The sequence below is a fragment of the Pongo abelii genome, chromosome 13, assembly GCF_028885655.2.
Source record: "Pongo abelii isolate AG06213 chromosome 13, NHGRI_mPonAbe1-v2.0_pri, whole genome shotgun sequence".
In the NCBI taxonomy this organism is placed as follows: domain Eukaryota; kingdom Metazoa; phylum Chordata; class Mammalia; order Primates; family Hominidae; genus Pongo; species Pongo abelii.
The window spans coordinates 91,701,256-91,728,455 of NC_071998.2; positions in this window are offsets into that span (position 1 = coordinate 91,701,256).

Sequence of the window (27,200 nt, forward strand, 5' to 3'; positions counted from 1 at the left end):
TATCAGCAGCATGAAAACAGATGAATACAGTAACCATTTTACTATCTACATGTATCCTATAACATCATGTAAACCTCAAAGATACACAATAAAATCTATTTAAAAAGAGTAAAAGAGAGAATCGATAAAAGTATTTAACATGGCATCGAGAACAGATTTGGCATTCTTAAATGTTATTACCATGGAGGTAGAGAAGGTGTGCAAGTATGTTAGAAACCCCTTCATTCAGGCTGGGTGCAGTGGCTCACACCTGTAATCCCAGCACTTTGGGAAGCTGAGGCGGGTGGATCACGAGGTCAGGAGATCGAGATCACCCTGGCTAACATGGTGAAACCCCGTCTCTACTAAAAATACAAAAAAATTAGCTAGGCGTGGTAGCGGGCGCCTGCAGTCCCAGCTACTCGGGAGGCTGAGGCAGGAGAATGGTGTGAACTCAGGAGGCGGAGCTTGCAGTGAGCCGAGATCGCACCACTGCACTCCAGCATGGGCAAGAGAGCAAGACTCCATCTCAAAAAAAGAAAAAAAAAAAAAAAAAAGAAACCCCTTCATTCAAAACCAGGACCCTTCAGCTATAACCAAGTAAAATTTTGTTTATGGCAACGTAAATTCTACTGAGATGCCAAATGTGTTATTTGACCCAATTGGGGCTAGATGGAAATTCATGATAAACATTTGCAAATTACAAAAGACTCCTAAGCAGTTACTGAGATGACAAGGGTAGAGTTACGTCCAGGTCACTCCTTTCATTATATTAATAGCTCCTGTAATTCTCACTAAAAACAGTCATGAGTTCTCTTGTTAATAGCCCCACTTATATGTATTAGTGGCCTCTGTTCAGTTTCTACTACCTAGGTCTCTCAGTCACAAAAATCATAGATTCCAAAATGAAACATACATTCTAAAGTGAATGGTGTAAACTTAGAAAGCTTGGGAGAAAACTTAAATTCTCACTGTGACTAACTGCCACTAGGATTTGTTCTGAAGATAAACTGTCAGAAAAGTATAGGCATAATTTTCTTTGATTTTGATTATGCTGTAACCAGCTTATCAACACCTAGGCACCTGTGTCAAGCATTAGAAGAACTTAAAGACAGACTGTAGAAATGAGAATAGTATCTTTTTTCTCTTGTAATTCCTCCAGTTTTGTCAGGTAGTTACAACTCAACCAACAAGGTGTGGAAATTATCAAAACTCAGTGATATTTTTGTTGGTCAAAAGGAAACCAAGCAATCAAGATAACTTTATATATGAAGTTTTATTTTTTGAGCTGAATCTTACCAGATAATATTCTCATCTCTGTCTCCATCTCTATAGCTGAGATTCTTGGGTAAGTTGTACAAAGCTTGGAGAAAGTTCTTTCCTATCATCTTCTCAAATTCCTGAAACAAATTCTTTTGGACTTGGGTAATGTCATCAACGAGTACCTCCAGCAGACCTATTTGGAATGAATAGAAGTGGGACAAATGCAAAGACTTAATATGAGCAGCTTGAATCTTGTTATGCTTTTATGATTTCCAGGATGTGTTCTGTCCCATTTGTTGCCTTCTCCCCAAATGCATACTGTGTGGCATTGACAGGCTCTTAGAATATGAAGGATTACAATGTTGGTAATTATAGTGATTACATTTGTTGAGTGCTTACTATGTGTCAAGCTTTGCTAAGTACCCTTCTTTCAAAATCTCATTTCCTAGTCACCGCACTTCTACAAGGTAAGTACTATTACAAACCCCATTTTACAAATGAGAAAACTGAAGCACAGAGAGGTTATTCATTTACCCAAGGTCATGTAACCAGCACTGTCTCCTGTTGACAAACTATTAATGTTACTTCCTGTTTCTCAGCCTTGATTACTACTTAATAAATCACCTGAAAAGTAACTGCATATTTTGGTTCATAGCGGTTCCTAGTCACTTAATAGGTCTACCAAAATATATTTTTTATCTTTATTTCTTACTGTCACATGGGGATCACTGACAAATGTTGTGGATGAAAGCCATAGACTGAATTGAGCCATTGATGCCAGGCCTCCTGCCCCACACAGTGGAGTATCTGCTGACATAGGCCTCTGCTAGATGCTAAATTCTAGAACTTAGATGTCACTGAACCTTACAACATGTGCCTATGGGCACAGTAGAGCCTCAATGACCTCTGTACCCATCAGGACCTATCTGGCTTGGCTTCCATATCCTTTATTTTTGGACTCAGACAAAGAACTCTGCCTCTGTGAAACCTTCCCTGTCCTCTCCATGTCTTCCACAGCCGAGGTGACAGCATGCACTTTGAGAAGCGCATTCAGGAGGGCTGTCTGGTATAGCTGAATCATAGGGTACTTGGAGGGGGTGAGACAACACCAGAAGGGGAGGAAAGTTATTGATTTGGGAAGGCCTTACATACTGTTTGAGGAAGTCAGTATCTTATCTAGAGGGCTTGAGGGAAGCACTAAAGGATTTTAGGCTGGAGAATTGACATAAGCAATATTTGAATTTAGGAATCTCATTCAGCAAAGATGCAAGGGGAAAGAGGCAAGACAGTAAGCAGGGAGATTCATTAGAGCACTATTGTAATAAAGTAGAAGTCCTCCAACTACTACACACAGAACATCCCAGAGAGCTTTAAAATACAGATTGCTGGGGCTACTCCAGAATTTCTGATCTAGTAGGTTTGGGGTGGGGCCTGAGAATTTGCTTTTCTAAAATGTTCTCAAGGGATGCCCACATTACTGATCTGGGAATGCTGCTTTGAGAATGATGACAGAACTACTGTTGTAAAGAAAGAACAATCATTTGAATCAAGGCATTGACAGTGGGGTTAGGGATGAGAGGCCACATTTAATACATATTTAGGAGGTAAAATGTGACAGTTTTGGTGATGGGATGGAGGGAAGTTAGGAAGAGAAAGGTTTTGAGCTGAGTGGCTGGGTGGGTAAAGGAACCATGCCTGAGCTGAGCTAGGGTCCCAAGGAGGATGTATTAGTCCATTTTCATGCTGCTGATAAAGGCATACCCAAGACCGGGTAATTTACAAAAGAGGTTTAATAGACTTACAGTACCATGTGGCTGGGGAGGCCTCACAATCATGGCGGAATGTGAAAGGCACATCTCACATGGTGGCAGACAAGAGAAGAGAACTTGTGTAGGGAAACTCCCCTTTATAAAACCATCAGATCTCATGAGATTTATTCACTATCATGAGAATAGCATGGGAAAGACCCACCCCTATAATTAAATTATCTCCTACCAGGTCCCTCCCACAACATGTGGGAATTATGGGAGCTACAATTCAAGATGAGAATTTGGTGGAGACACAGCCCAACCATATCAGAGGAGAGCAGAATCCTCCAAAGTGCATAGTCTCAGGGTTAATGCATTTTGCTTCACTTCATAATGAGGGTTTCCTTTAAAAGATGGATCAATTTTTCCACTTCAGAAATTTCTACTCTTCTAAGTACTATGGAAATATTTTGTGAAGACTTTTCAATAATTTAAGTGTCTTCTGTGGACGGTTTTATGGTACAAAGTAGGAAGGTGTAAGGGAGAGGGATGCCGGGTGAGATGAATGAGGCTGTCAGAGGGCGTGCGTTTGGGGCTACATCATGTTCTTTTTCCTCGCTTGTCCCCTCCAGTGCTGTGGTTACAGCTGCAATAGGAAATACCCACAAATGAATTCTCCTGATAGGCAACAATTATGAATATTATCACTCAGTAGCCAGGGAAGTTGTATGCCATTTTCAAAAAGGATGAACAATAATTTTTCTTTGAATGTGGCATAAGGGAAATAGAGCTTGAAAAGGGAAGTGTAAGTGGGAGAAGTCAGTTGCAGCAGGATTTCCTATGTTTTCTACCAACCAGGAAGGAAAGAAAACTGTGTTCATCCTGACTTTGAGAAAAGATTATAAATAAAATGCCTGGTAAGCTCTCAAGCAATGGATTGATCAGCAGATGCAGAAGCTGCTGGTATTTTCTGACACTGAGCTCTTTCCACCCAGTCTGTGCCACTGGAGGCACTACCGTGACAGCAAATTAGAAAGGATGTGCTCCTAGAAAGATGCTCGTTGGCCAAGCTGGTCATAATTCATGCTCTGGCAATACTGTGCCTGGAGGAGGGAGAATGAAACATTTATGAAAATGGCTTCTAGCAACACACCACATTTGTCAAAAGGAAAAAGGCAAGAAAGCAGGAATCATTTCCCCAAAAGAGGCCATGCTGGTTTTGTTTTTTTTTTGACTAGACTGCATGTGTGAGTTTTTGAAGGTGAACCCATGGGTGATTCATCTCTGCAACTAGCTTAGTTGTTAGTGCCTTATCAGATTTTACGAGAGGCCAGGTGAGCTTTCTTGCAAGGTAATGGGAAAGAATCGGGGCTCGATTATTCAATAGGCAGACTAAGGATGTGTTTACTACGGCACTTGCAAAACTGGAGCAAAAAATTTTCTTAAGGGAAGGATAGTATCTAAAAATTGGAGGAAAGCATCTCAGTGGTCATCATGTGTAGACCCAGATTTTTTTTTATTATTATACTTTAAGTTCTGGGATATATGTGCAAAACATGCAGGTTTGTTACACAGGTATACATGTGCCATGGTGGTTTGCTGCACCCATCAACCCATCATCTAGGTTTTAAGGCCTGCATGCATTAGGGTATTTGTCCTAATGCTCTTCCTTCCCTTGCCCCCCATCGCCCGACAGGCCCTGGTATATGATGTTCCCCTCCCTGGGTCCGTGTATTCTTATTTAGACCCAGAATTTTGTGGGATTTCTTTATGCCCAAACACTGTTCGGCAAATATAATTAAAAACAAAATCTTCCAGCTCAAGAAATCTTTTCCACAAAAGAAGAGAAAGACAACAGTTTTATTACTGAATAAGCATTAAACCCAAATGTGATGTGCATCACAGGCAATCCCTCAAGAGATTGCAAAGATGGAAAGAAATCACACCCCTTTCTATAGCCAAGCAGATACAACCTATTTCAGATGTGTTCTCAAGATAAATAATAACTAGTCCTCAGGTAAGAAGACTTGACAGCACTATTTGTCACACATCATTTGTTCTAACTTTACCTGGTAATTGAGGTGACCATCTATGTTAGCTAATTGGCTTTATCCAGAGGAAAAACAAACCTCTCATATCTTTATGACAGGAGGTAGTTTTGCAACTTGGAGGATTGTGCCTGCCTAAGTTAGGCTCCTACCCTTTCACAGAAACTGGGAGATAGGGGCGCTATCTCCCTTGATGTTTGCATTTCAAAGAAATGGTTCCCAAGGCTTTGAGGAAGACTTTCTGGGTCGTAAAGCTGACAAAAGACCCATCTAATTTTGGCAAAGATTTATATACATTTCAAAGAGAGGAGAATATGCTTACAATTTTAAGGTTTCTAAAGAAAATGCTGTAAGAAAAAGGAGAGGAGGGAAATCTCTTTCCTTATTTATTTATTTTTTTATTATTATTTTTTTGAGATGGAGTTTCGCTCTTGTTGCCCAGGCTGGAGTGTAGTGGTGTGATCTTGGCTCCCTGCAACCTCCACCTTCCAGGTTCAAGCTATTCTCCTGCCTCAGCCTCCCAAGTGGCTGGGATTACAGGCATGCGGTACCACGCCTGGCTCATTTTTTGTATTTTTTAATAAAGACGGGGTTTCACCATGTTGGCCAGGCTGTTCTCGAACTCCTGACCTTGTGATCCATCCGCCTCGGCCTCCCAAAATGCTGGGATTACAGGCTTGAGCCACTGCGCCTGACCCTCCTTATTTATTTTAAATAAAAAAAATTGACAGATAAAATCGTATGCATTCACCATGTACAGCATGTTGTACTGAAATATATATACATTGTGGAATGACTAAATCTTGCTAGTTAACATATGTATTATTACCCCACAGTTATTATTATTTTTTGGTGAGAACACTTTAATTCATTCTCTTAGCATTTTTCAAGCATAAAATATATTATTAACTATAGTTACCATGCTGCACAATAAATTTCTTAAATTGATTCCTCCTATTTAACTGATCTTTTTGTATTTTTAATAGGGAGAATTAAGCCTCTTATTTTGAAATTTTAAGTGTTCTTATAATATTTATTTTATAATTAACATTATTTTAATTTTGATTCACATGTGGTTTTTTTTGGGGGGGGTGAGTTTGTGGAGGGGAGGGGGGAAAAATGTACTATTTTCAGGAATTAGTTTGGCGCTAGAATGAGACAGGGCCCGGTATCTGTCCCTGGCTTTGAGGGGCAAACTCAGAGTGGGGAGTAGCAGTGGGATCCAGGGACTTTAGTAATCTGTAACACTTGGTTAGCACGAGGAAGCTGGGCTGAGGGAGCTGGAGGGCTCAGCATGGGGTGGAGTTGAGGAAATGAGTCCAGAAAGGTTTTGGGGATAAGCCCCAAGTCCACAGGAGGAAGCAGACTTGTCATTCTGTCACTGGAAGGAGGCTCAGAGACAGGAGTCCAGACCTTCCAGTGAAACTCTAATGAGAGCAACGCAGGGTATGGTCAATGGAGGGAGACTAGGAACTCAAAGCTCAAGATAGGGATGGATGTAACTGATAACAATTGCTTCCACTCTGTCTGCCACCATCAGTCCATCATCAGGAGCATCAAGCTTTCAATGAATTGAGTTGAAATGGCAGTTTTTACATAGTGACTTATGGGCTGCCCTTTGAATTACTATTCATGTTTTCTGATTGTAGAACTATCATATTTTTAGAAAATATCACTGTGGAAACCAATGGCTCTATTAACAACAGGAAACAACTCAAACTGTCCTAAACTAGAAGGAGAATTGGTTTAGTAAAAGGCAGAGAGGAGCTATCTTCAAGAATAAACCGAGGGATTCAGACGGTGCCATCAAATTACTATCTCCCCTTTCCATTTCTTTTTATTTTTAATTGATATACTAATTTTATAGATTTATGGGTGTGATGTTTCAATATGTGTATATATTGTGTAATGATTAAGAGCAATTAGTATATTCATTACTTCAAATATTTATCATTTCTTTGTGGTTGTAACATAATTCTTCTAGCTATTTTGAGATATACGATACTTTATTGTTGACTCTAGTCACCTTACCATGCAATAGGATACCAGGATGTATTCTTCCTTTCTAATTGTAACTTTGTACCTATTAGCTATCTTCTTCCTATTCCCACCTTCCCCCACCATCCCCAGTCTCTGGTAACAACTCTTCTATTCACTACTTCTATGAGATCAACTTTTTTAGATTCTGCATATGAGTGAGAACATGTAATATTTGTCTTTCTGTGCCTGGCTTATTTCACTTAATGTCATGACCTCCAAGTTCATCCATGTTGTCACAAATGACAGGATTGCATTCTTTTTTATGGGTGTATTCCATCATGTATATACGTCATACTTTCTTCATTCATTAATCTGTTGTTGGACTGTTAGGTCGATTCTATGTCTTGGCTATTGTGTATAGTGCTGCAATAAACATGAGAGTGCAGATATCTCTTCAACATACTGATTTTATATCCTTTGGATATTCACTTAGTAGTGGGATTCCTGAATCATATGATAGTTCCATTTTTGATTTTTTGAGGAATCTCCCTACTGTTTTCTATAATGGTCATACCAATTTACATTCAAATCAATAAATGTGATACATCACGATAACAGAAACAAGGACAAAGACCATATGATCATTTTAATAGATGCAGAAAAAGCATTTAACAAAGTTCAACATCCCTTCCTGGTAAAAACACATAGTACCAAAAGTCCCAGCCAGAGCAATTAAACAAGACAAAGAAATAACAGACATTCAAATTGGAAAGAAGAAAGTCAAATTGTCCCTGTTTGCAGAAGACACAATCCTATATATAGAAAACCCTAAAGTTTCCACCAAAAAACTGTTAGAACTAATAAATTCAGTAAAGTTGGAGAATACAAAATCAATGTACAAAAATCAGTAGCATTTCTATATACTAATAGTGAAGTGTCTGAAAAGAAAATCCAGAAAACAATTTCATTTGCAATAGCTACGAAAAACATACTTAGGAATAAATATTTAGCCAAGGGAATGAAAAATCTCTACACTGGAACTATAAATCTTTGGTGAAAGAAATGAAAGAGGACATAAATAAATGAAAAGATATTTCATATTCATGGATTGGGAGAATTAACATTGTTAAAATATCCATACTACCCAAAGCAGTCTACAGATTCATGCAATCCCTATCAAAATACCGATGACATTCTCTAAAGAAATTGAAAAAAAATACTAAAATTCATAAAGAACCACAGAAGGCCATAAATAGTAAAATAAAAGCAATTTCTAGCAAACAACAACAACAACAACAAACAAAAACAAAGCTGGAGGCATCACATTACCTGACTTAAAAATCCAATGCAAAGCTATGGTAACACAAACAACATGGTACTGGCATAAAAACAGACACATAGACCAATTGAATGGAATACAGAGTCCAGAAATATATCCACACATTTACAGACAACCAATTTTTGACAAAGGTATTGATGGCAGCAGCGGCCAGTCTGGAGCAGCTGCTGCAAAGATGCCAGCTGTGGCAGGGGAGGTGTGACTGGGGCTGTGTGCTGTGTGGATCCAACAGGAGCTGGGAACAGGCAGAAGCCCCATCCCTGTCTGAGTAGGCATTCCTGCACTCTTGGGGGCTCAGGAATCCTCTTTGCTCCTGCAGGTTGGAAATACTTGCTCCTGCTGCCAGGAGACCTTGCTCTTGGTGCCCACTCTGATTTTGGAGCAATGTTGAGGCCGAGCCTGGGTGCTGTTGCCACCCAGCCAAGTGTGCGTGTGCTCAGGGAAGTGCTGACACACCAACGCCCTGTTGCCCTGGCTCCCTCCAGACTTCAGGTGCCAACAAGCACAGGAGGGAGGCCAAGGTGGGGCTGAGGGCAGCTTGGCATGGGCCTGCAGGCACCCCTCAGCATGAACAGCCTGGGTTTCATGGATGGCAGGCTGATGGTGGCAGGAGGCAGACAGGCTCCTGAGTGGAAAGAAGTGGGTCCCCAGTGCAGCCCTATCTTCAGGCCTGGGATGGCTTGAAGCCTGGGGGCCAGGCTGCCAGTTCCATGGACAAGAGTGAGAACTTGTGGTGCTTTTTCTGGGCCTACCCATGGCTTCCTCTGGACCAATCAGCATGTACTTCCTCCCCTCTGAAGCCCCCCAAAACCCTAGATTCAGCCAGATTTGGGCAGATATTGGGATGAGCTGTCTGCAGGGAGGAGCTACCCACTGTGGGTCTCTGCTCTGCTAAGAGCTGAGCAGACGTGGGGTCGACCTCCCTGAGGAGAGGAGCTACCCACTGTGGGTCTTCTCTCTGCTGAGAGCTGAGCAGATGTAGGGATGACCTGTGTGAGGAGAGGAGCTACCCACTGTGGGTCTCCTCTCTGCTGAGAGCTGAGCAGATGATGGGATGACCTGCCTGCGGAGAGGAGCCACACACTGAGGGTCTCCTCTGAACTGTTCTGTTGCTCAGTAAAGCACCTCTTCACCTTGTTCTCTCTCCACTTGTCTACATACCTCATTCTTCCTTGACACAGGATAAGAGCTTGGGGACCACTGAATGGTGGGGCTGAAAGAACTATAATACAAACAAGGCTAAAACGTGCCCCTTTCTCACTACATTGTGGGCAATGTGAAGGAGAGGAGAGAAGGAGAGAAGAGCTGTGGCACTTTGGGGATCTCAAGCCTAGGAGCTCCCCAAGCCAGAGCCGTGACACCCCATTTGGGACTGTACAATTCCTGGCATCTCTAAGCTTCCAGGTGCCACTGCATTCCCTGGTGCCAGCTGTGGAAGCTGCTTGCCATACACCTGGTCCGGCCGCAGCCTCACAGGGAGCTGGCATCCGTGCTGGCGCCTGGAGCTGCCTGCCCCACCACAGCTGGCATGCCTGGCTGTGTGCAGTGGCTGGACCCTGTGCTCACTCACTCATGCACCCGTTACCACTCTGTGCCTGGGTTACCCTTGGCAGGTGTGGGATCTGGGCTGGTAGCGTGAGCCAGGTGCACTTGCCAGGCCGAGTGGGTGGAACAAGCCTAGTGGGCCTGAGCAAAATTTGAGCAAAGGTGTCACCAGCCACAAAGGTTTCTGGCTGGTGAAGCAACACCCCAAGGATCCTGTCACAGTGTCAAGAACACCCAGTCTCTTTAATAAATGGCACTGGGAAAATTGGATATCCACCTGCAGAAGAGTAACACTGGACCCCTCCCTTTCACCATATACAAAAATCAACTCAAAATGAAACAAAGACTTAGATGTAAGACCCCAAACTATAAAACTACTGTTAGAAAACATTAGGAAAATGCCTCCTCACACTGAACTAGGCAATGCGTTTTTGGATAAGACCTCAACAGCACAGGCAACCAGAGCAAAAATAGACAAATGGGATTACATCAAACTAAAAAGCTGGTGCACAGCAAAGGAAACAACAAGTAAAGAGACAGTCTACAAAATTGGAGAAAATACTTACAAACTATACATCTGATAAGGGGTTAATAAATAGTATAAGGAGCTCAAACAGCTCAATAGCAAAAAACCCCACCACCACCCCTAAAAAAGAAAAAAACAAAGAACCCAAATAATTCAATTAAAAAATGGGCATATACAAATGGCAAACAGTTATATGAAAAGGTGATCAACATCATTGATCAACAGAGAGATGCAAATCAAAATTACCATGAGACATCTTCTCACCCCAGTTAAAATGACATTTATCCTAAAGACAGGCAATAACAAATGCTGGCAAGGATGTGGAAAAAAGGGAACCCTCTTACACTGTTGGTGGTAATGTAAATTAGTACAATTACTATGGAGGACAGTTTTGAGGTTCCTCAAAAAACTAAAAATTGATCTATCAGATAATCCAGCAATCCCACTGCTAGCTATATACCTCAAAAGAAAGGAAATTAGTATTTTGGAGAGATATCTGCACTCTCATGTTTATTGCAGCACTATTCACAATAGCCAAGATTTGGAAACAACCCAAGTGCCCATCAACAGATGACTGGATAAAGACAATGTGGTACACATACACAACGAAGTACTATTCATAAAAAAGAATGAGATCCTGTGATTGGCAACAACATGGATGCAACTGGAGGACATTATATTAAGTGAAATAAGCCAGGCACAGAAAGACAAACTTCACATGTTCTCACTTATTTGTGGGAGCCAAAAATGAAAACACTGGAACTCATGGAGTAGAATTGTGGTTACCAGAGGTTAGGAAGGGTAGAGTGTGTGTGTGGGGAGGTAGGCGGGATGTGGGATGGTTAATGGGTACAAAAAAATGGAAAGAATCAATAAGATCTAGTATTTGATAGCCCAATAGGGTGACTATAGTTAATAATAATTTAATTGTACCTTTAAAGATAACTAAAAGAGTATAATTGGATGGTTTATAATACAAAGGATAAATGGTTGAGGTGATTTATACCTAATTTACCCTGATGTGATTATTACACATTGTATGCCTATATCAAAATATCCCATGTACCAGATAAACATATATACCTGAAGTGGCATCATTGTCTGGGGTAAATACCCGAGGTTCATCATCTTATGCCAGGGAAATTGAGGACGGGGACACGCAAGAAGTGAGTTAAAGATCAGAGGTTTAATAGGAGAAAGAAAGAGAAAAGAGACTAGCTCTCTTGCAGAGAGAGAGTGGCTCCCAAGTCGATCTTCCGTTTGTGTGGTGAAATGCGTGGGGTTTTATAGACTGGCTTGACGGGGCGGTGTCTGATTTACATAGGTCCCAAGAGATTGGTTAGACCAGGTGTGCTGTTTGCATAGTTCAGGAAGAAGCTGGCCACCCCACCCTAATCTTTTATTATGCAGAAGGTTTCTACCTGGCCAGTGCAGCCTTTTTACTGCACACGTGGCCGCAAAGAAAAGGGAAGAGGAAACCTCTATGTTGAACATGCATGCCCCCTAGGTAGCCTTTTCCTATTGGCACAGCTGCCAGTATTTACCTATGCAAGCTTCCAGCTTGCTTATTTATGTCTGCGGCTCGATTTTACAGGCTGTCAGAAAAGAATGGATTTGGGGCTGCTTTTTTGTTACAAGGGAAGCCTTACTGAGGACTGTCTTACCCTTACTAACTGCCTAAATAATTTCTTTTTTGCTCACTAAATGCCTAACTAATCTCTTTTTTGATCCTGTATCATACCTACAATGTACCCACAAAATTAAAAATTAAAAATGAAAAAAAATAAGCAAAAGACCTTAATATACAGTTCTTAAGAGAAGACATACAAATGGCCAACAGGTATATTAAAAAATGCTCAACACTACTAATCATTAGGGAAATGCAAATCAAATCCAAGAGAAATCACCTCATTCTAGTTAAATGGATATTATTAAAAAAAGACAAAAGACAACGAGCATTGGTGAGAATGTGGGGAAAAGGGAACACTTACACACTGTTGGTGATAATGTAAATTAGTACAGCCTTTCCCATTTCCTGTTTTCCTTCCTTGGTAGACAGGCTCTCTCCTCACAAAGTGGTTACCAGCTGCGCCAAGTTTACATGCATGGATGGTCTTCAGTGCCTGGGATTGTAAAAGGGACATAAAGCTTCTTGCCCTGTGTGTATTTCAGTTCCCTAAATCAGATCTCTGATTCACCTTACTTGGGTCACATGCTCATCTCTGAAACCAACCACTGTGTAGAGACAGAAGAGCACTTTGGGGGTAAAGTTGAGGCCACATGACTTACAGCCCCAAAGAGGTTATGTTAACAGAAGAAGAGGAGGGAAAACAAGGTTGCTGAAGCAACGGTCATCCACTACAACTGTCTCCTCCTGGAGATGAAGAACAGTGTTTTATTTGCCTTTGTAACCCCAATGTGAAGCAAAAGCTCTAGGACACAGTGGATTTTCAGTACATATTTTTTGAGTGCATGAGCTTGCATTCTTCCTTTTGACACATCTTTATGGCCTAAGTATGTTGATCTGATAGCCATAGAATTTGGTAATGGTACGGAGAAGTAGATTTTGGATATAACCAGAACAAAATATTTGCATCAGAAATAATTTCCTTGCTTGAAAGCAGTTATTTATAATGCTAGCAGCCAATTTAAAGAACACTTGTGAGTAGTGCTTAAAGAGGTGCTTGTTGAGAACATTGCCTGTTGAATAGCAGGTGCTATAAAAATGTTAGTTAAAGAAATAAACAAATTCTGGGTAAAATGTGGCTTTAACTAGATTAAGTAAAAAATGTTAGTAATTCTGTATGTTTAAAGTATAATGGCCTAATTACAGTTATTTAGGGAGGCACCAACACCTGGGAAGCCTCCCATAGGTCTTCAGGCAGACTTAAGTGCTTACATATTTTCAGGCATTTTGTGCATATCCTCAGTAAATATCTTATTGTACTGTTTCACTGAATCTTAAAATGTCCTATTGAAGTACCCTTAGGGGCAGGAGGTGTGAACTTGATCTCCAGAGGATGGAGGTATTGCCTGAAGCATCCTCCTCAAAAGTGAGAAATTTCTTTGCAGTGTCACTTTTAATGCAAAACAAAAGGCATGCACATTTTGCATTCTGTTCCATGGTATCCCCGTGTTTGCTGTAATATGAACAATCATCTGTCCTTTCCCATTGGAAGCACAGCATTGAAGAAATTCTCCCCAGATGACACAAAGGCAATTTTACATTCTGTAATTCTTCCCGCCACTCATTAAGCAATTTGAGGCGTTTTCTAAAACTCATGGTAATTTTTATCCAAGGAGAAGGGCACAATAGTTCACAAGAAGGAGTGGAATCCAACTTTGGTTAAAAAATAATGAGGTCTGTTTTGCATAAGAACAGCTGCTTAATCAGTCTCGGCCCTGTGCTCGCACAAGTTTTGCTGACTTTCTCTTCCAAATAATTTTAACAATGCTCACGCTTTCTGGGATTGCCTGAGAATGTGTAGAAAGAACACTGGGTTGGCAAGAGAAACACTGTCTTGTATGAGCCCTGTACCCTCAGAAAACCACTTCATCTTGGTTTTCTTACCGATTAAATGAGAAGCTTAAACTCAGTGGTCTTTAAAATCAATTCCACTTACCAAATTTGTTTTTAGCACAGGGAACTATATTAGCTGTCCTTATGCACCAAATGGACAAATACCTGGTAAAAACTATTGGAAGGAAAAAGCAGACTCGAGTTTCAATGTGAGCTGTCTGTTCTCCTTTGAATGGTGTGATGTAGATGTAGTCTGAATCATAGTTACTTTTTAAATATTTTAAAACATTTATTTAGCGCCAGGTACTCTCCCAAGGTCTTTAAAAATCCTACCTTATTAAATTGTCATAATATCACACAATGAGATGGGTACTATTATTACCTCCATTTTACAGATGAGAAAACTGAAGCATGGAGAGGTTAATTAACTTGTCCAAAGTCACAACTGGTAAAGGCAGAGCCAGGTTGGAGCCCAGGAAATCTGGCTCCAGAGTTAAACTACCATATTATGCTACCTCTGCATATAATAACAGAGATGCTATATCTTCTCCTGCTGTGAGGTTAGGCTGCAAACTGTGCCCTAGCATTTATGCTCATGATGTAAAGATAAATAAAATTTGGCCCCTACCCTCCTAGAACTTACAATTCAGTGGAAGAGAGAGACTCATAGACAGCAAATAATAGGAGGAGTGCTTTCAGAGGCGTGAGTGAAGCTCTATAGGAGGTGGAGGAGACAGTGGTTCTGTCTGGTTAGGGAAAGATAGAGGGCAAGAGGAAGACATACAGGGACAGCTTTGAAGGAACTTGGACTGATTGTAGGATGTGTATGAATTTACCAGGGAGAGAAGGGAGTTTGGATGAATCTGGAAGGTGATTCCAGCCAGAAGGATCAGTACACACAGAAGTGTAAGAAGGCCCATGGTGCCACCGAAGCTTGGAGATTCCCACCCAAGTAGTGCTTTGCCAGGAAGCAGGAGTGAATGTTTCCTGTATTATTTAAACTTTTTACATTGAGCATATATTCTATTTTTTAAAAAACATATCAAGCTATTATATTTTAAGGCATGATTGTCCAAGCCGTCCTCATGTGGACTACTCTATGGCCTCCTTCTGAAATCCTCATCTTCTCCTACCATCTGTTCTCCCCCCTGCAGCCCGGGTGATCTTTCAGAAAGCCCCACTCTACTTACAACACTCTCGTGGCTTCTCAGACATTAGAAAAAAAAATCTGAGCACTTTACCTTACGAAGCTCTTACCAAGTTCTTTTAATATTATCATTTGAGAACTTGGAGCAGGACAGAGGTTGATTTTCTACCCTGTATAATAATAAAGATCAAAGGAGGTCTATTTTGCTCCTAGAGTAAAGATGATTTTATGAAGCTACATCTTTTCCTTGAAGAGTCTATTTTTGGACAAGTGGAAAGAAGCTCTGGGCATAGAAAGAAAACACACACACACACACACACACACACACAGACAGAGACACACTTTGACACAAAATTACTTGCTTACTTGCTAGGTCCTGTTAGGACAGCCTTATAGAAGATCGGCATTTGGCATATATTGCCAAAGTGAAAAATGTGTAATAATGAAGTGCCAGATATAAAAGATAGAGACTCAGAGGCTTGTATAAATTGCCCAAAGATGGCTAAGAAGAAAAAACTGCCTTGAGCTTTGGCTGAAAAATTGTGAAGTGTGTTCTCTGAATGGTGATGCCTTCACCGAGTTTTTACTATATACAACATAGGAAAATTGACCCTATGGGGAAGTGGGAGTGTGTCCAAAACATAGAACAGGTGCATTCCTGAAGACATTCATAATTAAGGAGATATAAAATATATGTGCACCATAAGCAGTTTGAAAACAACTATAAAGAAAGGAGATTAGAAATACTAGGGTGTCTAGCACAGGCCTAGTGTATATGTGCTGAGGGGTGAAAACAGATGGAAAGGGTCGGCAGGTCCTGGGGAAAGATTCTCACAAGAGACAAATTTCGAGCTGGGACTTAAATGATGTGGATTGTTGCAAAATGATAAGGAGGTCATCTGAGGTGGAGGGCAAGGTTTGAGCAAAGTTAGTGAGAAGGATCCTAGGGAGATATGTACAGGAGAAGGTCTTTGTGAGCAGGACAGAGCTGTGTTGGCAAAGTTGTGCTTCCATAAACTACCATCAAATATCTAAATAAGGATGAGCATTATGAAAATAAATAGGAATTATACAAAAAACGTACTGGTACTTGAAAATAAGCCAATTGCTTCAGGCATTGAGAATTTTGCAATATAATTCCTGGGAAAGAGAGCCTGAGTTGCTTTGCTGAATCATTAATTCCTTCAACATCTGTTGAATACTGTGATTCACATATCAGATGCATTTAGGTGCTCCATCCAAAAATATGGTGTAAACACAAATCTTTTTTTTTGGAAAAAGGAATGGTACAAGAAATAAACAAAAATACGTACACACCCTATTGTTGGTAGTGATGCATTCCTTCTCAGAATAATATGGTGCCTGTGTGAATAAGGAAGAAAGATATTTTTAGAGAGATTCTCTCTTCACTTCGGAGTATGAAGACAACACCTTCCAAATTTGGCTCAAAATGATCATTGTGCCTTGGCAGACATGCACATGAACAACTGACTCAGCGACAAGGGTAATTTCAAAAGCAACAGCAGTTTCTGGGCATAGGATTTCAGCTCTGAGCATCTGTTGTAACCCTGTACTATTTCCTTCAATATTTTTAGTAACTTGTAGTTGCAAATGCAAGATTCCTAATAACAGCAGCAATAATGACAGATTTTATGACCCCTAGAACTAAACAGTGCACTTCAGTTATTGAAGAACCAAGTCAAACATTTTTAAGAGCATCTTCTTTCCCAGGTTACACTTGGAAGAAGTAAAATGTATTTTTTTCAATTGTTTCTAGCTCTTTAATGAATAATTTTCATCATTTACTAGTATAAACTGCTAATTTACAACACAGATTATATTCTGCTATTTTAGCATTCTTTTATAGAGTTAGTATTTTTTTTCTAGGAAAAATATCTTAGAAACACATTTACACTTGAACAGGGATGCTGAACATGGATACTAGTTATTTTATTTTTCTTTAAATTATTTGATCCAAGCATTATAAAAAGCCCACGTAAAGACAATTACAACCAGCAAATATAAAAAGAGTGGAGTGACATTAAGTCTTTGCTGTTGCCTTTAATGACATGCTCTGAATGATTATTTCTTCTAGTTAGAGGAGGTATTTGGCCTTATGACAAAACTCATCCTCTTAATTAACCTCAAATGAATGCAAGGGGTATTTTAAAAATTGTGGCCGAGTGATTGTAGCCAACTTTTCCCATTTGACATCTGTGAATTCCCAGGTTAGTTTCCATAATCTGTGTGGAATAGGTTCATGTGTGGTGTAGAGGAAGGATGGTAAAGTCAGAGTGCATTGTATATGTCACTGGCTCTCATTGGGCCTAATTATAGAATGTTGCAATGTTTAAAGTTGTATTAGGTTAGCAACGTCTGACATAGCCTTCCCCAAGTTTGCATGACTATGCGTACGGAGGCGCAAAACAAAATCTTAAAACTATTATACCACCTAAGAAGATCAAAGAAAAAAAAACTAACTGACAGAAGGGGGATTTAGAAACACCTCCTCATTTCCTTTTCTGGCACACCCATGCTTTACCATATGAAATAGGTATTTGAAAAAAAAAAACCAAAAACACAGCGTACTCTGATTCCTCTTCCTTGCCGTATGTGCCATCTTAGGGACCCAGGGTCTCATATTTCTTCTGCACAATGATTTTTTAAGATGACAAAACTATCTACTCCCCTATCTTTTTATAATTGTTTATACCAAAGGTTACTGGAAAACAACAGAGTCGGAAGAAGGAGATGGGTGCTGGCAGGGGGCATGTTGCCTGTTACAGAGGAACAAATGAACAGATGGATCTGGGTTAGAATCTTATTTCTTCTGCTTAATAAATGAGAAACTTTGGGAAAGTGACTTATTCTTTCTGAGCTTCAGTTTCTTCATCTCTAATATGTATATAATATTATCTCTCTTACAGAGTTATTATATGGATTTGAAGTAGAAAGTGTCCTATATAAAATTAGCCTATAGTAGGTGTTTGTCTCAGTCTATTTGGGCTGCTGTAACAAAATACCACAGACTGGGTCATTTATTAAACAACAGAAATTTCTTATTGTTTTAGAGGCTGGGAAGTCCAAGATCGAGTTACCAGTAGCCTCACTGTCTGGTCAAGGTTTGCTCTGCTTTAAAAATGGTGACTTTGGTGTCCTCACGTGGTGGAAGGGGCAAGGCAGCTCCCTTTAACCTTTTTTATAAGGGCACTGCCCTCATGACTTAATTGCTTTCCCGAAAGTCCCACTTCTTAATACTATACGTTATTAGATTCCAACATGAATTTTGGGGTGATGCCAAGATTCAGAATGTAGCAGTGTTCAAGACATGGTAGCTGTTCTCCACCAGCACCACTATTGTAGTATCCAACAGGTAAAGCATTATGGTTAGGGGAGGAGATGGGATGATAGATGTTTGTTGTAGTGTGTGATGGGGGATGTGATTTTTAATTCATTGGTTTGGTTCAGTATGTCAGAGACCCAGACATAGGGGAAAGAACTCTTCTCCTCAGAATTGTGGAGCTGACTGCTAGAAGCCAGGATGGAAACCTACACTTCAACTGTAGGTTGGTAAGTGTGATTCAGGCAGAAATTGGCCAGAATTCATAAACTGGGCAAGTTGTCTATGCTGGTCTCAAACTCCTGGGCTCAAGTGATCCTGCTGCCTTGGCCTCCCAAAGTGCTGGGGTTATAGGCATGAGCCACTGTGCCTGGCACAGTCTACTACTGATGGGCATTTAGGTTGATTCCATGTCTTTGCTATTGTGAATTGTGTTGCAATGAATGTGCGGGTGCATGTGTCTTAATGGTACAACAATTTATGTTCCTTTGGGTATATACCCAATAATGGGATTGCTGGGTCAAATCATAATTCTGTTTTAAGTTCTTTGAGAAATCTCCACACTGCTTTCCACAATGGCTGACCTAATTTACATTCTCATCAGCAGTGTTTAAGTGTTCCCTTTTCTCTGCAACCTCACCAGCATCTATTATTTTTGACTTTTAAAAAATAACAGCCATTCTGATGGTGTGAGATAGTATCTCACTGTGGTTTTGATTTGCATTTTTGTAATGATTAGTGATGCTGAGCATTTTTTCATATGATCGTTGGCCACATGTATATCTTCTTTTGTAAAGTGTCTGTTCATGTCCTTTGCTTACTTTTTAATGGGGTTATTTTTTGCTTGTAAATTTGTTTAAGTTTCTTAGAAATTCTGGATGTTAGACCTTTGTCAGATGCATAGTTCACAAATATTTCTGTAGGTTGTCTGTTTATTCTGTTGATAATTTCTTTTGCCGTGCAGAAGCTCTTTAGTTTAAGTCTCATTTGTCAATTTTGTTTTTGTTGCAGTTGCTTCTGGTGTCTTCGTCATAAAATCTTTGCCAGGGCCTATGTCCAGAATGGTATTTCCTAGGTTATCTTTTGGAGTTTTTATAGTTTTAGGTTTTACAGTTTAGTCTTTAATCCATCGAGTTGAGTTTTGTATATGGTGTAAAGAAGGAGTGCAGTTTCAGTCTTCTGCATGTGGGTAGCCAGTTATCCCAGCACCATTTATTGAATAGGGAATCCTTTCTCTGTTGCTTGTTTTCATTGACTTTGTTGAAAATCAGATGGTGGTATGTGTGCAGCATTATTTCTTGGATCTCTGTTCTGTTCCATTGGTTTATATGTCCGTCTTTGTACCAGCATCATGCTGTTTTGGTTACTGCAGCCTTGGAGTATAGTAAATTGATTTTTCCTATCCATGAGTTTTTCCAGTTGTTTGTGTCATCTCTGATTTCTTTGAGCAATGTTTTTAATTCTTGTTGTAGAGATCTTTCACCTTCCTGGTTAGTTGTATTCCTAGATATTTTTGTGGCTCTTGCCACAAAATCTTTTTGTGGCTATTGCGAATGGGATTGCATTCTTGATTTGGCACTCAGCTTGAATGTTGGTGTATAAAAATGCTACTGATTTTTGTACATCGATATTGTATCCTGAAACTTTGCTGAAGGTGTTTATCAGATGAAGTAGTTTTGGGCAGAGACTATGGGGTTTTCTAGGTATAAATCACATGGTCTCTAAACAGAGATAGTTTGACTTCCTCTCTTTCTATTTGGGTGCCTTTTATTTCTTTCTCTTACCTGATTGCTCTGACTAGGACTCCCAGTACTAAGATGAATGGGAAGGCACACCACATTTTTGAAAGAGAAATTATATCAAATGAAACACTTTCTAAAAGAATAGTAATTTAGAAGGGTTTTGTCCGGTAACATATTACAATATATTACAAATCAGAATATGGAAAAATGTGTGTTAATGGACTAATGATGGACCTATTAATGAAATTGAAGGTGGAGTCCTCAATAGAACCATGTGATAAAGATCACACTTAAAATAAGTGGGAAGGAAGAAAGAAATATATCGTAAGTCATGCTAGACAGCAGAGGAAACTGTTTGGGAAAAAGTTTTACCTAAAATAAATTCCACCTGAATTGGAGATATAAATGTTTAAAAAGACCTGAAGTAAATTGGCTATAGAACAAGTAAATAAATATAGAAGAACTGGCCTAAATGTAGGTGTCTATATCTAAATTTATATCTATACTTATCTACATTTATATCATCTGGAAGTGTGAAAATCTAAGGATGGCACAACAAGCAGAAGCCATAAGAAAATGGAGGACAATTTGGCACATAAAGAATTAAAATCATAAATAAACACCATAAATAAAAAGAAAAGACATATGCATGAATGATGTATTACTTTTGCAATCTGCTTTCTGATTTTTCTACAATGGGAATGGTACTTGGTGTTCTCTAAGAGGACCAGATATACAGATGATGACAGAGAGGCAGTAGAGCATGGAAACTGAGGGGACTTCAGTGCCATATAACCTCTGTTCCAATCCTGGGATACTTCTTGTGTCACATTAAACAATTTAACCTAGCTTGTCTGTACGTCAGTTCCTTGATCTTTGTAATGAGTAGTAAAACCTACCTTAGAGTTGTAAGAATTAAATGTATTAATGTGTATGCATGGCTGTTAGAATAGTGCCTGTTATTTAATGAGCACTTTAAGTGATAGCTATTATTATCTAAGACCTTTTCTAGTTTCAATGTCCTATAGTCCTGCAGAGGACAAAAGAATGAATGGGAGCTTGGTGCAAACAATTCCTTTCCCAACAGAATAACTGACTTTAGAAGGGACTATCAGATCCTAATAAATTGTGCTTTTTGGCTCAAGGTTTAAAAGAAGCTTGTGGTTTCAGGCAATGGTCAAATGTGGTCAGTTGTTAGGGCTAAAATTACATTAATGACATTATGTAATTTTATATAATGAGGAAAACAGAGCAAGAAACATGTACCTTTTATTATCTGCATAAGTAAAGCAAACATATAAAATAATGGCACAAATTTTATGGAGTGAGAGGGAGTTGGGAAGGAGACAAGTTCTCTTTGTTCTCACACATGGACAATAAATGAAATTACAAATTTCCCTTGATTTCTTCTCTACATGAAAGCTGAAATCCTGGATATACCTGCCACAAATGATCCTTGTTCTCAGCTTAGTCTTTTATTTTCTGTTTGACTCTGTGGTGACATTGATGAGCTACTTCATCACTTCTCTATTGTTACCCATGTGACACACACCTTCTAGAGCTGTGATCAAAAGAATAGATGTGCTGAGGAGAGGATGAGCAATTGTAAACCTACCATGAATCCACATGATATCTGTACCAGGGAAAAGAGGGCGAGGAAGAGAAGCAGCAATTAACTGAAAGACAGCTGTTTTGAAGCTGATTGGGTGGAAACATATGACCAAAATACATACTGGGTTGGAAGGCCCCCATTTTTTCTTTTAAAATTGTGGTTTTTTTTTTCCTAGTGCCACAAGCAATATTCACTAATGGTAGAGAAAAAAGGAAATACAGATAAGTAAAATAACATTACCTATAATCCCAATCCCCAGTTTTATAGAGGATAAAAGAATGAATGGGTATAAGGCAAACTGCTCTTAAGAATAGAGCATTTTGATGGATCTCTGTGATTTTTTTTTACTTTGTCTAGAGCTACTTTTTTTTTTCTTTAAAATTAAAGACAGGGTCTCATTATGTTGCTATGTTGCTCAGGTTGTTCTTGAACTTCTGGGCTCAAGTGATCCTCTCACCTCAGCCTCCTGAATAGCTGGGACTACAGGTGTGTGCCACTACCCCCAGCTATAGCTATGTTTTTTTTTTTTTGAAAAAACGTATTCAAATGATATTTGGTATTTTATACTTATTTTTCACTTACTGTATTATAAACATATCTGTAAAGAATGGTAAAGCATTTATGAACCAAATTTTAATAGCTGCATAAAATTCTATTATATAATTCCATTATAAATATCACAATTTATTTTACTTATTTCCCAGTTTTGGACACTTAGATTACCTATATCTTGTACTTATTTTTATGTAGAAATCTTTGGACACATGAGTTATTTCCTTAGAATAAATTCCTTGAAATTAAATTGCTAGGTCAAAGTTTATGCATATTTTAAGGAGCTTGATACTGTGCCAAATTGCTCTGGAGAAAGGCATTACCAATTTATGCCTCCACCAGCAGTGTATATAAGAGTGCCTAATTCCTTTTGTCTTTGACAATTCTAGGCATTCTAATTATTTTTTATCTTTGTGTTCTTATTGAACTAACCCTGCCCTTACAAAGATTTCCTCTAGAGGGAGATAAGACAATATACAGACAATTTCAATTTACAGTGGTTATCTCTATACTAGAGGAAGTATAGGGATCTACTGAAGCCTGCAGAAGAAGCATCTTAACTAGAATTTGGAATTTTCTCATTACCATTTTAATCTACATTTCTTGATTACTGACAGGTTTAACTTTTTAAAGTAGGTTATTCACAATTTTAATTTCTTCATTTGCGAATTACAGGTCTGTGAAAATAAACCTAGAATCTGTCAACTAAAATCACATTGAAAAACACTTTTCACAATTTGCACATTCAGACATGATGAATGTAACTGGAAGACCTTACCTTTTTTCAAATATTATTTCATCATTTAGTTAACTGTATTTTTAAAATAGATGGTCTTTATCACATTGAGCATTTAACTATTTCACCCTTTGTTTCTATCTGTTTCACATACTTTGTAGCTCTGTTACTAGGTACAGAGATAAAGAGGGACATTAGAAAAGATAAAATAGCTGGGGGTGGTGGCTCATGCCTGTACCCAGCACTTTGGGAAGCTGAGGTGGGTGGATGATGAGGTCAGGAGTTCGAGACCAGCCTGGCCAACATAGTGAAACCTCGTCCCTACTAAAAATACAAAAATTAGCCATGTGTGGTGGCATGTTCCTGAAGTCCCAGCTACTTGGGAGGCTGAGGCAGGAGAATTGCTTGAACCCGGGAGGCAGAGGTTGCAGTGAGCCGAGACCATGCCATTGCACTCCAGCCTGGGCGACAGAGCAAGACTCCATCTCAAAAAAAAAAAGAAAAGATAAGATAAAATGTTGATTAATCAGCAATATCTAACATTCTGAAATATGTTTATACCTAATAACTTTCACCCTTTTTAGTTTTATTCTATATTTTCCTGAAATCCTAGCCCCTAGCCAGTGCAGAAGGTCAAGTAAAAGAAAAAAAGGCAAAAAAGATAAGAAAAAAGAAGTAAAATAATCTTCATTTGTAGACAACGTGACTAGGCATATAGACATCCACAAAGCAACTGTTAAAGCTGATAATTGAACTTAGCAAGGTAACATAAAGATCAATATACAAAATTGCATTTCATACTAGACACAAATAAGTTTTATAAGCAATTCTATTTGTAATAGCCTAAAATATGATATAAATAAAAATAAATTTAACAGAAGTTGTGTAAAACCTATGTACTGAAAATTATAAAGCATTGCTGAGAAAAATTAGAGAGGACCTAAATAAATGAAGAAATACACCCACTTCATATATTGGAAGACTCAATATTATTAAATGTCAATTTTTCCAGAATTTATTTATAGAGTGAATGTAACCCCAATAAAAATTTCAGAGCCCTTTTTTTTTTGAGGGAGCTAGAAATTGGCCTGTTGATTCTGAAATTCACATTTAAGGCAAAGGACCTAGAATAATGAAAAAAAAAGTCTGATTTACAGATGTACTATAAAGCCATGATAATTAAGCCTGTAGTATTGGCATAAGAACAAGTAGACAAATAGATTAATGAATGAAGCAGCATAGGACATCTAGATGTAGACCCACATATACCATCAATTGATTAAAAAAATTTTTAGAGATGGCGTCTCACTGTATTGCCCAGGCTGGTCTTGAACTCCTGGACTCAAGAAATCCTCCTGCCTTGGCCCCCCAAAGAGTTGGGATTACAGGTGTGAGCCACTACACTTGGCCACAATTAATTGAGTTTTGAAAAAAGCAACACGTGTATTCAATGGGGAAAGGATTTCTTTTTCGAGCAACTGGTGCTGGAATAACTGAATAAACATGGGAAAAAAAATGAACTTTAACACTTACCTAACTCTATAAACAAAACTTAATTGAAGATAAATGATTGACCTATGTTTAAAAGGTAAAATTATAAATTGTCTAGAAGGAAACATTATGTTAGTAAACTTGGTATACACAAAGATTTCTTAAGAAAAGCACTAACCGTAAATGAAAAAAATATACAAATTTGGCTTTATCAAAACTTAAATATCTTCTCATAAAAAGACATTGTTAACAAAATGAAAAGACAAGCCAGTGATGGAAGGAATATATCATATATCACAATACATATATATGACATAAATATAAAGAACATATATTTACATATAAAGAACTCCTACAACTCAACAATAAAAGACAACCCCATTTAAGTGGCACTAAGGACATGAAAAGGGGCAAAACATGATTAATTACAGTATTAAATAAGTATAAATTTAAGTCACCATAAGAAGCCACTTCAAATCCACTAAAATGGCTGAAATTTAAAAGACAGCACCCAATGTTGGTGAGGATGTGAGGCAGCAGGAGCTCTCATATTTTGCTTGCAGACATAACAAATGGTGCAGGCATTTTGGAAAAAGTTTTGGCACTTTCTAAATGTTTGCCTACCCTAAGACTTTGCAAATCCACTCCTAGGTATTTCCCCAGGGAGACATGAAAACCTATATCCAGTCTGTTCACACAAAGATGTGTATATGAATGTTCATGGAAGCTTTTTTCGTAAGAGCCCCAAACTGGAAACAACACAAATGGCCATTAACAGGAGACTGAGTAGGCAAACCCTTGTATATTGATACAATGGAATACAGGTTGGCAACAATATGGGAAAAAACCCTCAAAAACATATATTGATTGAAAGAAGTGAGACACAAAAAGAGTTCCCACTGTGTGATTTCATTGATATGAAGTTCAATAACAGGGAAAATTAATATATGTGACAGAAATCAGAGCAGTAGTTGCCAATGATGGCTGCAAATTGACTACAAGAGGGCATACGAAAGTTCTCTGGAATGATGGAATTGTCTTCTAGCTCAACAGGTTTTGGTTATCTGGATGTACACATTTGTCCAAGCTCACTGAATTTTACCCTTAAGAGCTATGCATTTCTGTGTCTGTGAATTTTACCTCAATAAAAATGTTTCTGATAAAGATTTCAATGTAGAAAGATAAAATAATAAAATTTAGGAGCATATTTTCACAACTTTGGGTGGGGAAAACTTCCTAAGCAAGATAAGAAACTGTGCTTCAATAGGAGATAGACATATTAACTTCAAAAAGCTTAAAAATATGTAAGGTTAAATATAACATAAACGAAAGCAAGAGATTGAAGACAAAAAGAAAACAATATTTCAACACCTATGAGGGGCAAAATTTAACAACTCTTAATAAATGACGACTTCTAATAAATGGATATGAATAAGGCAGATAACCTAATAGAAAAAAATGGGCAAAGTGTATACACCAAAAAGTCACAAAAAGAAGAATGCAAGTAGCCAGTAAACTCATGAAAAGATGCTTTATTTCAGTAGTACTCAGGTAAATAAAAATTAAGGCATTAGTATGGTAAAAATGGGAATCTTTAGAAACACTATTAGTGAAAAGGGAAAATGGGTAGTTATACACTGCTGGTTGAAATGTGAATTGCTACAACCTTTTGGGAAGGCATCTGGCAACATCTGACAAGGTTTAAAATATATCATGTTGTTTGACCTTGTAATCCCTTTTGGGAATCTATGTTATGAGAAAAAACACAAGTATTTAAGGATGGATGAGAAACAATGCCTATTTGTTGTTTTATAGTGGCAAGAAGAAAAAAAACTGAAAACAACGCGAATGAACATTGATAGGGGAGTAGATGAATTAGAATAATCCTCAATACAAATTGTTGCACCCATATTTAAAAGAATGAATCAGATTTACATTTATTGACCTGGGGGGATTCCAATGACACATTATTAAGGGAAAAAAGCAAGTGGGAGACTAATGTGTAACAGATTATCGCATTTCAGATTAAAAAGAAATGCAAATACAAATATACACTTTATTGTAGTATAAACATGGACTGCTACTGTTTTCTTCAATAATTGTCACATTTATATCCTTTTCAAATTTCCTTCCTGCTGAGTAACAGGAATGCTTAATAATATTCAGCCCAGTTCTATAACTCTTCAGTTTTTAGAGTCTCATTTTGGTTCTCTAGACTCAGCCAGAGATTATGTATGAGTTGTGCATTTTTGGCCCCAGTCTCAACAATCAGATAAGTGGTTCCTCTTCTCTTCCAGAAGACCAAGAGGGTAGAATTGCTAATGGAAGTTTCTCAGGAGAGTGGATGTGTTGGTGGAAGCTTCTATTTTATGAATCTGGGCAGGACCTCAAGGAAAGAAAGAGGTTGGCTCACCCTACACTGATTGACATCCATTATTGATAAAAGATAGAATTTGTAGACTGCTGCCAATCATGCTACTTGCTTTTTCACAAAATCAATTTTATTAATTTCTTGTTAAATTGAGATTATTTAGAGTAGTAAAAAATAAAAAAAACTGGATAACTAGTCCCATGGCAGTATAAGAAAAAGACTATTCAGTAGAAAGAATAATAGTGAAGATGAAAAAACTGC